The sequence below is a fragment of the Macrobrachium nipponense genome, chromosome 12 (assembly GCF_015104395.2).
Source record: "Macrobrachium nipponense isolate FS-2020 chromosome 12, ASM1510439v2, whole genome shotgun sequence".
In the NCBI taxonomy this organism is placed as follows: Eukaryota; Metazoa; Arthropoda; class Malacostraca; order Decapoda; family Palaemonidae; genus Macrobrachium; species Macrobrachium nipponense.
Window position 1 is genome coordinate 92,907,989 of NC_087205.1, and position 17,482 is coordinate 92,925,470.

A 17,482-nucleotide genomic window follows, 5' to 3' on the forward strand; every position below is an offset into this window, starting at 1 on the left:
AAAAGGAAATTGATAGACAGAAAGTTTTAAAGGGGTAACAGGAAGAAAACCTCAAAGCGGTAGCAATATGACATGACTGTCTGGAGAGGGTGGAAAGTAAAATAGAAGAGAATATGAACGAATGTACAGTAAAAGGAATGAAAGGGGTGGCAGCTAGGGGCCGAATGGACGCTGCAAAGAACCTGAAGTAATGCCTACTGACGGAAATAACACCCACCTCCCCTGCGGGGAAAATAAGGTTGGTAACATTTAGCATTAGAAATGCACCGAAGAGACCTTCACTCTAGGTATGACGTGTACAAGACTAGATCATAACATTTCTGTTTACAAAGAGAACTGACGAGATTAATCCAGGAATGTGCATGAAGTTTAGGTCATTACTGTACTTCCAGGTACCCACATGCCCAAATACCCTCCCCCCACCCTCTCCCAGAGAAATGGATCAAATTTTCTCCACATACTAACTAGAAATGAGCTCGAATTATTACCAATCTCCCTGAGAAGGAAAAACAAAGACTCAACTGCTTGATCAATACATCATCATTGACAAGAATATCTAAGTTGTGAGTCAGCTGGCCAAGTTAAACCTCCCTAAACCCCAACAAAAACAACAACAACAAGAAGGTGATTTGTAAGGCTTACTCCCCGAGCAAGCAAAAAAATTTTGTCAAAGCGCTGTTTTCGGTCACACCAAGTCCCTTTTGAACTTTACATTCAAACTTTATATTTAAACTTTATATTTAGACACTATATTTATACAGCTGTGAAAGACACGAGTATTCATCGTTCCTTTGTTAATTTATCCACCCACACCCAGTAATTTATAGTAAGAGGCCTTCAACTTATATTTTTTCTTTTCTTTTCTAATCAGGTATGAATGACGCGATCAGTGGAAAATCATTCATATATTTCGGTTACTCTGATGTTTCGCGTTTCAGTTTTTTATTAGTATGTATCTTCTTCTCCTGTCTATGGGAGGGCGAAATACTTCCTACAAATGTTCGTAAACTCTTAGGTCAGTCATCTGAATGTTTTCAATTCAACTTTTACATTTCATTCTCCTGCTCAGTTTCATGGTGGTTTTTTGAGTTTTCTGAAAAGAAAACCATTGTGTCAGCTTTATCCGTCCGCATATTTTTCGTTTGGACTTTTATCTGTCCGTCCTCAGGAATCTTAATATCCCGGACTTTTCCGATTTGTGTTTTAGTTATTTATGTCTGGAGTACAACTGCCAATGTTTGAATAAAATAACCTAGAGTAATTCTATGAACGCGGAAATAGCTTTATGTAAAGGCATCTCATATATATATATTATATATATATATATATATATATATAATATATATAATATATATATATATATATATATATATATATATATATTATATATATATAATCGAGCTATAATGTCCTTTAATATCTAATTCGTTCTACCTCGGAATTAATATATTTTCATATATGCGATATGACTTTTATATATATATATATATAATATATATATATATATATATATATATATATATATATATATATATAATATATATATATATATATATTATATATATATATATATATATATCTATATATATATATATATATATATATATATATTATATTATACGTAGTCATTTAGAGATATATATATATAATATTATATTATATATATATATATATAATATATATAATATATATATATATATATATATATATACACACGCATTAATTCATATCTGTCAAAAAAACCATTTGCGAATTTAATTATTCACCAGAATAACTAGCCCCATGCGCGATTGCTGGACAAAGAAGGAAATCGCCCTGTCAGTGTGAAACAGTCCAAATTCGCTAAAAAAAAAAAGAAAGAAAAAAAAAAGTGTTGCATAATTATCGAGTGGGGACAAATACCGCTTATAAGATATTGGCACCTTATACCCTGTGAACTTTGGACTCTTGGAAAGAAAGTACGAATCATAAACACGAGAGAGAGAGAGAGAGAGAGAGAGAGAGAGAGAGAGAGAGAGAGAGAGAGAGAGAGAGAGAGAGAGAGCTTAGATGTAATTCCCTTACCAAACGACAGAAAAAAAGGCTAAAAAAGTTATAAGACGACGGGTATGCTAGACAGCTAAGTATGTGGGAACGGAGAGAGAGAGAGAGGAGAGAGAGAGAGAGAGAGAGAGAGAGAGAGGCCGTTGGGGGTGTGGTCCTTCAGGAATGCTGCACCGAAAGCGCCTCTTACAGCCCGCCTGCCCCCAAGCACTGTTTCATGCAACCTCATAAGAGCCGAGCAAGCAATGGCTATTAAACGCAAAAGCACACAAATGCGCGCGCGCGCAAAATTCGATGACAAATGTACGCACCCATATTGACAATTTGAAGTGAACTTTCTTTATAATCGTCCTCAAAAGTGACCATTACGTTTATACAATTATGAAGATATTAATAATAATAAATATTAATAAAATGAGTGCGTGCACGCAACTGCGTGGAAAATGGCTCACACAACGCATTCTTAATAAGACAGTGATTGCACGCAATTGCGTGCATACAGTCTTACGCAAAGTATTCTTAATAGAACATTGATTGCACGCATTTGCGTGCATACAATCCTACTCAAAGTATTCTTAATAGAACATTACTTGCACGCAATCGCGTGCGTACAGGCTCACGCAACGCATGCTTAATAAAACAGTGATTGCACGCAATTAAGTGCATACAATCTTACGCAACGCATCATTAACAAAACAGTGATCGCACGCAATTGCGTGCATCCAGGCTCATGCAACGCATTCTTAAGCAACCTTAATTTCACGTTCATTAAAATCATCTAAAAACTTCGAGAGAGAGAGAGAGAGAGAGAGAGAGAGAGAGAGAGAGAGAGAGAGAGAGAGAGAGAATAACAAATTAAGGATTAATAAAAAAAAACACATATGCATGCACATGCAAGCACGCGTGCTTGCATACACCAACAATCAAATAGTCAATATACTATTTTCCATGATAATTTGAAGTAAAAAAAAAAAAACATTCATCATGAGATTACATAATCAATTACTATGACGCTATATATACCATGTAAAGAACAGAATGGAAATGAGAAACAACACATAAAGAATATGGAAATGAGGAACAACACTCAAGCAAAAAGTAAATGAAAAGCAACACTCAAACAAAAAGGATCTGAAAAACAACGCTCAAACAAATGGCAATGAAAGACAACACATCAAACGATAAGGAAATGAAAAACAATACTCAAGCCAAAAGGAAATGAAAAAAACAAACACCTAAACAATAAAGAAAAGAGAGAACACTTAAACAAAAAGGAAATGAAAAAAATTACACATAAACAATAAGGAAATGAAAAACAACGCATGAACAATGAGGACATGAAAAAAACATTAACAATGAGGAAATGAAAAACAACACTCAAGCAAAAAGGAAATGAAAAACAACACAAACAATAAAGAGGTAAAAAAAAGAAGATAAAAAACGCACAAACAATAAGAAATGGAAAAAAACACATAAAATAAGGAAACGAAAAACAACACAAAAACAATTAGGGAACGAGAAAAAAAAACAACATATCAAACAATAAGGAACAGCAAATAAACAATTGCAACATTGTTACCACATGACGCAGGAGAGGGAAAGGCAAAGTTCTGGAAAAAAAGGTGCTATGTAGCAACTTGGAGAAAATGATCCTCTCGAGCGTTTTCGATTGACGTGGAAAGTGAAACTAGATAAAAAATATTTACGAAGAGAGAGAGAGAGAGAGAGAGTAAAGCAAGCTGCGGAGGCAGGGAAATATGCAAAGAATGCACGTGCCTGAGTGCATACGTGTATATTTGTTGTGTGTGCGTGTCTGTGTGTGCGTGTGTGTAGGTGAAGGAGAAAGTAATGAGAGAGAGAGGGAGGATGCAAACATTACAAATGAAGAAGATATACAAGACGAAGTTTAAAAATGAGAGAGAGAGAGAGAGAGAGAGAGAGAGAGAGAGAGAGAGAGAGAGAGAGTCACTTTTCGTCCATATATATACATGAGAGTGAAAGTGAACGGCAAATGAGGAACCAAATACCTCAGTCCTCTTTCTCCCACTTTGGCTTATTACTTTCCTCTTCCCTCCCTATATATATATATATATATATATATATATAATATATATATATATATATATATAGATATATATAGATATAGAATAGTATATACTATATATATATATATATATATAATATATATATAATATATATATATATATACTTAGATATATATATATAAGATATATATATATCTTTATATATTATATATCTATATAATATATATATTCTATATAAATAAATAGTACCAGTTATATTATATATATTAATATAATATCATATATATATATATATATATATATTATATAATATTAATATATATATATAATATATATATGTTTTTTACGCAGGCACTAGCATTCCTTACATATTTCTCTGCCTCTGCATTTTGCTTTTCTCTCTCTCTCTCTCTCTCTCTCTCTCTCTCTCTCTCTCTCTCTCTCTCTCTCTCTCGCCGCTCTTTTCTTTCTTACTGCTTCCATGATACTTTGAAAAAAACTTTAGAATCTCTCTCTCTCTCTCTCTCTCTCTCTCTCCTTCCTTTACATGACAAAAAGTTACTGTTTCAATGATGCTTTGAAAAAACTTGAATTTCTCTCTCTCTCATCAAGTAATACACAACTTACTGCTTCAAAAATACTTGAAAAACTTGAAAATCTCTCTCTCTCTCTCTCTCTCTCTCTCTCTCTCCAGTTAATAAAAAGTTACTGCTTCAAAAACACACTTGAAAAACTTGAAAATCTCTCTCTCTCTCTCTCTCTCTCTCTCTGGGCATTTCGGAATATTCAAAAATATTGAGAGCTGATTCTCGAAAATTGTTCCTTCAAACTCCCCATTCTCGGACATCGCCGATACCTGGTCGATTCGTCCCCCCTGCACACACGACAGAGTCCACAGGTATGAATTCGGATCACCTGTGGAACAGAGGACAGGTACGAAGTGGCAACCCGCTCCTCATCATTCGTTCCTGGCCAACAGGTGGTGGTGGTGGTACTCCTGCGAAGCCTGCCGACCGTCGCTTGTCTCCCGAGCGTTGGTCGTCGCAATTTTTGACGAATAAAATTATCAAAATTATAAAAATAGCTTCGTTTATGCGCTGAGTAAACGTAATTTTATCTTATTATTCATTATATTGAATTAAGACGTTCGTCTCGCGGTGAAATAAAGTTCTGAAAAGGCAGGAAAAAGACCTCTGGTGTTGGCAAGCCTGTTGGAATGTGGCACTAGGAATGTAGACACATTACCATGTGGCGAATGTACCGTGTATACCCACGGAATGCGCATGTTTCTACCAGCAATGATTAGTCCTTTGATACACATTAGCCCAAGTCCTTATTATTATTCCGATCGAGGGGAGGGAAAGGAAAATGAGAAATTCTTGATCAATGATTCATAAATTTATTAATACGCATGTTATGGGACACCGAAATTCCTTACGTCATCTCTCTCTCTCTCTCTCTCTCTCTCTCTCTCTCTCTCTCTCTCTCTCTATGAAACGTCCACATGATAATTTTCTATTTTACGAGGGTACGTGTACACAATGAATATCAACTTGAGAGCACTTGTATATGTATGTATGTATGTATGCATGTATGTGTATACACACACACACACACACACACACACACACACATATATATATATATATATATATATATATATATATATATATATATATATATATGGATTATATATGGATTTTGTGTGTATATGTACGTGATCTTTTATTACAAGTACGTATGAACACGTACATTATAAAATTACGAAGATTCACACAACACATCAATCAAATGCTAAAACACACACACACTTACACACCTTGCCCGCCTCTCTCTTCTCTTCGTGAACTTAATGTTAATAATGTTAGTAACTATGATGATAATTTCCCTTACGACGAACAAATGAGGAACTAGGAAATATATTCTCGATTAAAACGATTATGCAGCTGATGGCGACATTCATTCATCAAAAAAATAAAATGTTTCTCGAGCGGTAATTTTAATATTTACCAATAATTTTGTGTCGCAAAACATACTAAGCCAACTATATTGTTCTCAGTCTTATTATTATTATTATTATTATTATTATTATTATTATTAATTATTATTATTATTAACTGCAATAAGGTAGTACTAACAGCAACAAACGCTAAGCTGAAAAAACTATTAAAGTTACGTCTTGGTAAGAGGAAGAAGAAGAAGAAGAAGAAGAAGATGAAGAAGAAGAGGAGGAGGAGGAGGAGGAGGACCTCAAAAGAACGGTTTTGCATTATGCTTGCGTAAAAGGGGTACAGAGAGAGAGAGAGAGAGAGAGAGAGAGAGAGAGAGAGAGAGAGAGAGAGAGAGGAATATATCAGCGCTCTAACGAACTGCAATTGGGATTTCTAGTGTCACATTTTGGAATGTTGGGGGTAGGCCTACTTGTAGTGAGTTTCTTGAACACTAATATCTGGGATTACCTAGATATCAGTTCCTGCCAACTAATGCTTCACCCACATCGTCCTTCTCCCTGTAAACATTACAGGTCATAAGATCTTGGTTACATTACCCAATTTTCATTTCTTACGGCACCTTTTCCTCTTATTCCATCACCAAAAATCAACAAAAAACATTGCCGTTAAGGCAGACCTCGTATCAACAACAGAAACACAGAAATATATCTAAGTGCATCTACAACCTCACACTTCTTACTACTAACAGAAAAATTTAAAATACTGAAAGGCATAACAAAAGTAGACAGTAACCTCTTCACATTAAACGAAAACCAGTCAAGAAAGGAAACTAGAACTGAAGAGATACAACACATCCCATTGTGGGAACTTCTTTACATACAAGATATGTGACACGTGAAATAAACTGCCGCCAGAAGTTGTAAACAGCAACAGTGTGGAGGAAGTGTTTAAAAGAAAGCTAGACAAAATCATTAGGACACTGTGAATGCACAGTAAAACCTGCTCCTACAGACAGATAAGTGATCACACGATGTCTCCTCTTAGGATGGACTAACAAGTCTTTGAGACATCCTAATCCTGGTAACTCTTTGTAACCCTTATAAGAGAATCTTACTTCTTGTCCTTGATGACCTCATTGACCAGTAACTTATATTGCCTTCAAGTTATCACCGTCTTCCAGTCAGGAACAGCTATCCCTCTCATAGCAGTTTCCATGAATTCAATCCTTTCCACCAGACTGCCAATTCCAGAGATTCAACTTCCTGCGTATCAATTCCCCAGGCGCAGTTTTATCAATTTTTAGGTGAACGCCCCTCGGTGCCAAAAAACTGCCAAGTCACCAATTGACACTTCCCGTAAATTTTCAAATTCAGGGATTCTGGCATCAGAATCGGTAATTCACTTATCTCGAATCACACTTCGCCGTCAGATTCTTAAAATGCACCCAGGCTAGAGCGCTGCGAATTGGTACGTTGATCATCCACTCTCCGATCATCAAGCATACCAAATTGCAGCCCTCTAGCCTCAGTAGTTTTTATTTTATTTAAGATTAAAGTTAGCTATAGTCGTGCGTCTGGGAACGATTGAGCCCAGGCCATCAACAGGTCGTGGTAAGTTTCACGGGCCGTGGGCAGGCTCATACAGCATTATACCGAAACCTCAGAAAAGGTAGGTCTAGTTTCAGTCGCTTTGATTATATTTACGATGTACTGGAAACACGATTTCCTCGGCACATTAAGTACTTGTTCAATATTTATTTGGAATTAACTGCGTCCTGTCAAAACAACTTGGATAGACCTACTGCTGTTTTTTCATATCATCATCATCATCACTGATTCCTTAAGCATCTCATATGGTGAGACTCAGTTTCGATCCTGTCCCACTAAATCCATAACTTTTCGTCAAAAGAATCTATTTGTGGGGCAGATCAGCCTCCCTCTTTCGTTAGTTGTAATGCTTCTCATTTGTTGAGATTCAATTTCGATCCTGTCCTACTTAACCCATAGCTTTTCGTCTAAAGGTTCTACCTGTGGGACAAATTAACCTTCTACTTTTGTAAGATGTAATGCAGTGTCATTGGCACTTGTATCTTCCGAGGCTGATTTATTTCTAGCGTACAACTCATCCAGTTTCAATAAGATATTAAAAACGCTTTGTTGCACTCGTAGAGCAACAGCATAGAGCAAACGTGTTAGCTTTCCAATGCTCGTGGAAAAACTAATTGACAGAAATATTTTCCGAACCCATCAAAAGCCCGATGGCAAAACATTTGGAATTTTCTTATGAATAACTTGAGGCAGCCTCCGACATAAAAAAACAAAACAAACAAGAGTGATTTAATTATGTTAAGACGAAAATAATTAAGTTTAAATTCTTCTTTTCCCAGAAACACTTGATATGTCTCATTTTCCCCGACATAAAAATGAACTTAGAGAAACTTTATAAAATATTCTATTAGGAGACTTTATAAAATATTCTATCAAGAGGGGCCACAGATAAATTTCTTGAGCATCCTATAAGCCAGGAACACTGTAACTACAGGTAAGTGAACATTTCTTAAGTATCCTACAGGCCAGGAACACTGTAACTACAGGTAAGTGAACATTTCTTAAGTATCCTACAGGCCAAGAGCACTGCAACCACAGGTAGGAGAAAAATCCTAAATTTTTCTATTAGCCATAAGCACTGGAACAACAGTTAAGAGAAATATAATTAAATATTCTATCAGCCATTGGCACTGCAACCACAGGCAAGAGATAAATACTGACGTATTCTATCAGCCTGGTTAGCTGCAACCACAAGCGATCGAAATTTTCTTAAGTATTCTATCGGTCAGGGCCACTATAGCCACAAAAAATAAAAAATTTCTTAAGTACTCTATAAACGAGAAGCACTACAACCACAAGAAATTCAAAATTCCTAAAGTATTCTATTAGCCAAGGGGCAGTGCAACCACAGACAAGAGGAAAACTTAGGCACTTTACGAGCCATGGACACGCCCCCTCAGGTTAAGCACTTAATAAGCCAAGGACACGCCCCCTCAGGTAATACACTATATAAGCAATGAACACGCCCCCTCTGGTAATACACTAGAATTTATAAGGTAAACGAGAGATCTCATTAGGTAAAAGAGAAACCTCTTAAGGTAAAAGAGACCTCACGAGGTAAAAGAGCCCCTTCATAGGGTAAATGAGAGACCTCACCAGGCAAAAGTGAGACCTCATAAGGCAAAAGAGTCCCTCATAAAGTAAAAGAGAGACCTCTTAAGATAAAGGAGACACCTCTAAGGAAAAAAGAGAGACCCCATAAGGTAAAAGAGAGACCTCATAAGATAAGAGAGAGACCTCATAAAACAAAAGAGAGGCCTCATAAGATATGAGAGAAACGTCATCAGGCAAAAGAGAGACCTCATAAGATAAGAGAGCCCTCATTAAGTAAAAACTAAACCTCACTAACGTAGAAGAGAGACCTGTACAGCAGGTGTCACACAAACAATCTCTACAGCTTCTTTCACCTCCTTGTCTCCAGATCTTCGGTTTTTGGCCCAGTATAAATATATTAATTTAAAAAAATATATATTCATTAAAAAAAGGTCCTTTTACAAGCATCAGTTCTTCTTTGAAAAATCCATCGAAGTAAGCCCTGTTTTGAGTTATATAAAAAAGGATCATTTTCAAAATGACCACCTTTTGAAAATGGCAGATTAAGTTATTACTAGCAAAAAAAATGAAAAAAAAAAAAAAAATTCTAAGCAGGCCACATTACGTAGTGATACGAACAGATGTTTTGGTTACTTCTGCCTACGGCATGGAAACATGATTCGTTTCATATTAATTCTTTAATTAATATACGATTAAGACAACATTTCTCATCGCAGTAAACGAAAATGATAACACATGCCACTGTCTCTGCTTTAGCTAAAACCCACTATTATTATTATTATTATTATTATTATCATCATCATCATCATCATCAATCATCATCATATCATATCATTCATTATCATTATTATTATTATTATTATTGATTATTATTATTATTATTATTATTATTATTATTATTGTTATTGTTATTGTTATTGTTTTGTTATTATTATTATTATTATTATTATTATTATTATTAGTTATTATTATTATTATTATTATTATTATATTCAGATGATGAACCCTCCTCATACTGAACATGCCTACCAAAGGGGCCACTGACTTGAAATTCAAACTTTCAACGAATATGGCCTTCGTTAGAAAGCAGTGACAGAAAGCAACGGGAAATAAAAAAAGAAAACACCAGTATATATATATATATATATAATATATATATATATATATAAAATAGATTAACAAAAAAAAAAAAAAATCAATAGATAGAAATGATGACAACGAAAGGGACTGGATCGAGATGTAGCTCCTTGAAGGTTTTCGAGTTAAGTAGAGGAACTTTTGTTAGAAAAACGTATGACAAAAGTGGTTATATACGCCCTAAAATGGATTAATCTAAATAGATTTCACAAGCGTTTCCCTAAGCAAGGCTTCACCACCCGTATACGGGACTTAACCTTCTCTGCCTACAGTCTTACCAGCTAAGAGAGGGTCTAGATTAATTACTTAAACAGTGGAACTAAATAGAGTATATGGACATTTTTTTATTATCAAATAAGCGAGACATCATCTTGCTGGCATTTCCATTTACTTCCACTTACTTCTTCCTATTGAACACCGTAATATTCTTTGGGAAGCTGGAATTTTAAGTCAATGGCCTTTGCTGGCTTGTTCCATATGAATAGGTTTCATCTTCTGAATAACAATAATAATAACAATAGAGAAAACCATAACAGAAGACTAGAAAGATCTGAGTTAATGACGACGTAGAAATAATAATAAATAATAATAATAATAATAATAATAATAATAATAATAATAATAAAAGTGATGGACTCCAAAGGAGGCAGGATGCAACCCGGAACCCCACACTATAAATAACACCCAGTCGAATTGGAGGACTGTGACAGGAAACAAAAAAAAAAAATACATATTGGTTAAGCAACAACTTCGCTTGTTTTTTAAAACTAAGTTTGCCTGAATATTTTTTTTCTTGTAAAGTTTATTTGAGAACTTTCTCTCTCTTTTGTCAAGGACCTCTTTTGTTGCTTTGTTGTCATCACGAGGCTTGGCTCTCAAAATATTAAGCTCAATAACTAAGAATCCTAATTTTCTAGCCTTTGTTTTTAACAGCAGAATTCAATTAATACACACACACACATATATATATATATACATATATATATATATATATATATATATATATATATATATATATAAATATATATAGGACATATATATAATATATATATATAATATTATATATAATTTTATATGTATATATATTCCTTTATATGTATACTCATATTTATATACTATATATATATATATATATATATATATATATATATATCATATATATATATATAGAGAGAGGAGAGAGAGAGAGAGAGAAGAGAGAGAGAGAGAGAGAATTACACAACGCAACTAAAATGTTCACATGTTCAGTTAAGACTCTCGGGATAACTGTAATCAAATTGATGGCCTATTATGTCTAGAGCACAAAAAAAAAACCTCTAACAACTTATGAAATAATTCGAGATCGAAACTTCCTTCTTGAAACTTGATGCGACTAGTTTTTGTGGGGGGGGGGGGGGGGTGGCAAGAAGGGGCGGAGGGGGTTTAGGGGAGTGGGGGGAGCAGTTTCACAACGAGTTTCAGTATACCTATATGTTTCGAAAGCAGATTTTGATTTTTTAAAGAATATTCTTCAACAGCATAATCACAACAGAAAACCATGTTTAACTGATACAAATTAACACTCTAAACTCGTACCATACAGAGCCACTCAAGACGAACCAAGTATTTTTAGATAAACGACTGGAAATTTAAAGTGCTGGTCTTTGCAGTCCAAAATATTACCGTAAATGTCACCGTTAAATCTTCGTTCGTCCGTTTTTCTGATGCTCGGTGTTTCTCGAGAAACAATTCCTAGATTTCACTCGATGCAAAAAAACAAGTGCAGGACGGTCTCAGAAGCACTGGAGTTCAGCCACGGAGGTGCTATCCAGTTTGCAACATTTTAATTCAGTCCTGCAAGAATAAGTTTGGAGGAAAAATATCACGGAGAAAAAGAGGAAAAGAAGAAGAAGAAGAATAAAAAAAAAGTAGAAGGCGGAGGAGTGAGAAAGAGGAGATGGTTATCTTGTGGGAGTGTGTGTGACTGCCTGTAGCCGTGAAGGCCACACAAGGACGCCAAGCTGCTGCTGCTGCTGCCTTTCCTTTTTCTCAGCTCCCCCCCCACCCCCCCCCCCACTTTACTATCCCCTTCTCCCCCACCACCCACTACCTCTCAGCAGCCCAAGGAAGCATGTGTGTGTCTACTATTCCTTTTAGAGCTCTCTGGATATTAGAAACTGCGAGAGAAGTTGCGAAGAAAGGGCGGCAAAAAGGGTATCATGGTCGCCCCGTTGTGATGTTTCTCCTCGTTCATGTCCGAAAAATACGTCGATTCAATTACGTTGAGGGAGAGAGAGAGAGGGAAGAGGAGGTGGGGTGGGATGGGAGGGAAAACGAGAGCGCTGCGTGTAGAGAAACTCGATAGCTGGAGGTTGATAACTTCTAGTACGAATCACGATTGACCCGGAAACCAGGCATTATGTACGACGACGCCACCGCGAGCGGAGACGTTAGCAGCGCCTCTAGCGGCCACTCGTGGAGGTATATACCTACCTTCAATCACGGCAGCACAAAACCTTTCAATACGTGGCGGACGCCGCGTCCGCTCGCTCTGGCAACGGACACAAGTTTCGACGACGCTGCTTCGTGAATAAATGAATGGGCATTCTTTTAAAGCGCTGGGGAATTATAATGGCAATGGTCTTGCCTTTGTTCTTGCCTTGGTATTAAAGGTACGCATAACATAAGTCTTTCTATACAAAAATAAGACAATCCTCATGAAGACTTGAGAAACATTGCGTGGAAATAGGTAAAGGTGAGCCGTTTCAAAGACATTTTCCCGTCCGTTAAATACTACTACTATTATACAGGAACATCTGACCAAAACAAGTCAATTCTCAGAACAGAACAAGGCAGGTAGATCCCCTTCTCAAAACACAACGAAATCGCTCAAGAAATGAAAGAGGAAGAAAACACACACAAGAAAGAGAGAGAGAGAGAGAGAAAAGAGAGAGAGAGAGAGAGAGAGATGAATACAAAGAAGGAATAGGTGTTTTTGAGACTCGAGAGTACATCTTTCAAAAAATGCTTATATATATATATATATATATAATATATTAATCATATATACTATATATATATAACATATATATATATATATATATATATATATATATGTATACACATACACACAAATCCCTTTCTACAATCATATCCTGGGTGATGCGATCACTGTTTCTACGTAGACATTTCCTGTTTCTCTAAGAAAAACTATGGTGCTTTGATAAAAATAATTCATTTCAAAACATTATAACACCTTTTTGCGTTACACGTTCGACTTTCCTTTCCATCCTTTTCAAGAGAACAACCAACGGCTGATAAATACTTGAAGAAGAAGAAGAAGAAGACAAGGATATTACGAAAAGTGAATATCCATTTCTAAGCGTCTTAGACGCTCAACTTTACTAGATCTATCCGGTGTCAGCGGTAGGCTCTCTCGAATAAGTCGCTGGAACTCCAAAAGTTAGGGGAAATGTGGCTTTCGTAGCTGGTCACCTATCCAAGCAGTGAGCAGACTGTATGGTTTGGCATCCGTAACAGAGATATTATTATTATTATTATCATTATTATTATTCAGAAGATGAACCCTATACCTATGGAACGAGCCCACCAAAGGGGCCAGAGACATTATTATTATTATTATTATTATTATTATTATTATTATTATTATTATTATTATTATTATTATTACATTATTTTATTATTATTATTATTATTATTCAGAAGATGAACCCTATTCCTATGGAACCAGCCCACCAAAGGGGCCAATGACTTGAAATTCAAGCCTCCAAAGAATATGGTCCTCATTTGGAAGTAAGTATAACAGTATATAGTCAACAGGTGTCATTATCATAGGCTTGATCCTCAAGACAATTTCATAATCAATCAATCATTATCATGGAATTGCAATGATTATGAACATCGTAACTTTCTCGATGCACAAAAGTGTAGGAAAGGCAAATTTGACAAAAAAAGATATTAGATATTCATGAATAACATATGAGCAGGTGATAATCATAACTGCAGTTAAAACACAGGTATGAGAATTGTAAACCTTTTAAGCAACTGTCACTTGTAAAAGCACTCGAATAAAAGGAGATAATAAGTGGGTGAGCCCCATTCGTTTCTTTGATGTATCTGTCTATTCACCTATCTATTAATTTATTTTTTCTTTTTCATAAGTGATATCTCTTCTTACTGCATTTCCCTATATCTCCTCTTTCTTCTTCCAAGTGAACACCATATTTTTTGGCAGCTTGAATTTCAAGTCATTGGGCCCCCTTGGTGGGGGTGTTCCATATAACTTGGGTTATTCATCTTCTGAATGATAATAATAATAAATAATAATAATAATAATAATAATAATAATAATAATTAAAAAATCCTCACAGTACCACGAGTCTTCAAATGAAGAAGCAAATCCACTGTTAAGTTAATGTACATATATTTAAGTTTAAAACTTTAAGGATAGCTTTCGGGGAACCGAGCTGATTCCCGAAAGCTATCCTTAAATTTTTAGATTTAAATATATGTACATTTATATAACTGTGGATTTGTTTTTCCAACAATAATAATAATAATAATAATTGAAAAAGAAACCCACAAAATCACTTTGTAACTTCTTTACTTCTAAGTATTTACATTTAGTTTTACTAAATGTAAATACTTAAGAAGTAAACAAGTTACAAAGTGATTTTTTTTTGTGGTTTTCTTTTCAATCTTCAGAAGAAACTGAAAAGTTTTGTTTTGGTTTAATAATAATAATAATAATAATAATAATAATAATAATAATAATAATAATAATAATAATAATAATAATAATAATAATAATATCTTAAGAACGTTATTTCATAATAAGGAATTTTGTCTATTGGTACTTTAGTTTCTTTTATCATTCTTTTACTTAGTGTCAAAGTATTCTTCAAACTGTAAAAAAGCTCTGAACGGTAACTAAGGGACCTTTGAAGAGAGAGAGGGAGAGAGAGAGAGAGAGAGAGAGAGCGAGCGACGGCTTAAAGAAAAAATGTAATACATCACAAACGAACAGACGACTAAATACCTCAACTTGTTACTACCAAACAACTGGGCAGAGTAACTCCTCGTCCGGGACAGTTTATTAAATAAAAAAAAAAAATGATCGCGGATGAATATCTTTATTTCAGCAAAAGATACAACGTAGTAAACTTAACATATTAGGAAAATGAAAATAAACTAACAAAAAATATTGAAAACACGAATAACAGTTCAAAGGTACACTCGACTTACCTTGGATTCATTTACAGAGGCCGCCGATATCTACGATTCTGTGACTTTCAAAATTCTTATGGCTATAAGAGTGACACTTTTAGATCCCTTAGGTCTTTATCTCCCAGGTCTTTGAAAGCCCTGAGGGTTTCCTCTTAAGTTAGGTAAATGAGGAGAAAATAGAAAAACTCAGCGGACAGACACATGTAGGTCTGGTACATCAACTCTCACATTTTGCATATTTGTGACCCCACCCCACTCCTACCTCCAAGAAAAGTTACAACATATACCAGATCAAGCAAAATCAAGTTGTTCAGCGTGGGATATCGTTAAGGTAAAGGAATATATATATATATATATATATATATATATATATATATATATATATATATATATATATATATATATATATATATGTGTGTGTGTGTATATATTATATGTATATATATATATTATATATATATATATATATATATATATATATATATATATATATATATATAGAATCAAAAGTACAGGGTGTCCATAAAGTCCCAGTGCCATTACAAGTATTTATTGCTCAGAAACCATAATACAGAGTAAAGCAGTTTTTTTGTGTAGAATGTTCTACATTTCCTCAAGTTTACATTCAGAGCACTTCATTCTACAGAAAACTGCATTACTCCATGTTATATGGTTTCTGAGCAATAAATACGTGTAATGTTACTGGGACTTTATGGACACCCTGTATAATAAAGGGAAAATCTGATTAAAAAAAAAAAAAATGTTTGAAAATGAAGCAAACTGTATATCTGTCAGAGGTGTCATTTTTCAAATAAAGGTTGGAAATGAAGTAAATTCAAAATCTGTCAGAGGTTTAATTTTCAAAATAATAATAATAATAATAATAATAATAATAATAATAATAACAATAATAATAATAATAATAATAATAACAATAATAATAATAATATGAAATAAAAAAAATAGTGGCACCTGTGTTTCCTAGTTTTGGAAGTCTGTAACAAAAAAGCGTAAAAAAAACTTTGAAGTAACGGATACTTTTGTACACGATTTAAAGCGAGAGAGAGAGAGAGAGAGAGAGAGAGAGAGAGAGGAGTGAGAGGAGAGAGAGAGAGAGAGAAGAGAGAGAGAGAAAATTAGAGAGAGAGGAGAGAGAGAGAGAGAGAGAGAGAGAGAGAGAGAAAATTCGAAGTAGAAAACAGTCGACGACAGATCAAGCACACACGCACACAAGCACAAGCACGCACAAATCAGGCTTTCGTCCTTCTTGAAGGAAACCAAGGCTGATATCGTGACTTGCTCTGGAGTCTGGAATGTCGACGAAGGCTCGGCAAAAAAAAAAAAAAAAAAAAAAAAAACAAAAAAAAAAAAAAAAAAAAAAAAAAAGAACGAAAGAAAAAGAAAGAAATAAAGAGAGAAGAACAAGAACAGCAAGAGGAGGACGGACGAGAAGAAATATTCTACTCAATCTCACCATACACAACGGTCTCCACCTGGAACCTGGAACGTTCCCCAAAGGCACTTGTTCCATGAACAAAGAGTTCCAGGAACAATTAGCTGGAAAGAGGAGAATGGCTACACCGACATCCAGTTCTCTGGGTTTTTCTGGAGAGAACAGCTCAATCTCACCATACACCACGGTCTCCAACTGGAACCTGGAACGTTCCCCAAAGCCGAGAGTTCCAGGAACAATTAGCTGGAAAGAAGAAGAATGAGTACACCGACATCCAGATCTGTGGGTCATTCTGGAGAGAACAACTCAATCTCACCATACACAACGGTCTCCACCTGGAACCTAGAACGTTCCCCAAAGCCAAGAATTCCAGGAAAAATTAGCTGGAAAGCAGAGGAATGACTACACCGACATCCAGTACTTTGGGTTATTCTGGAGAGAACAGCCCAATCTCACCATACAAAA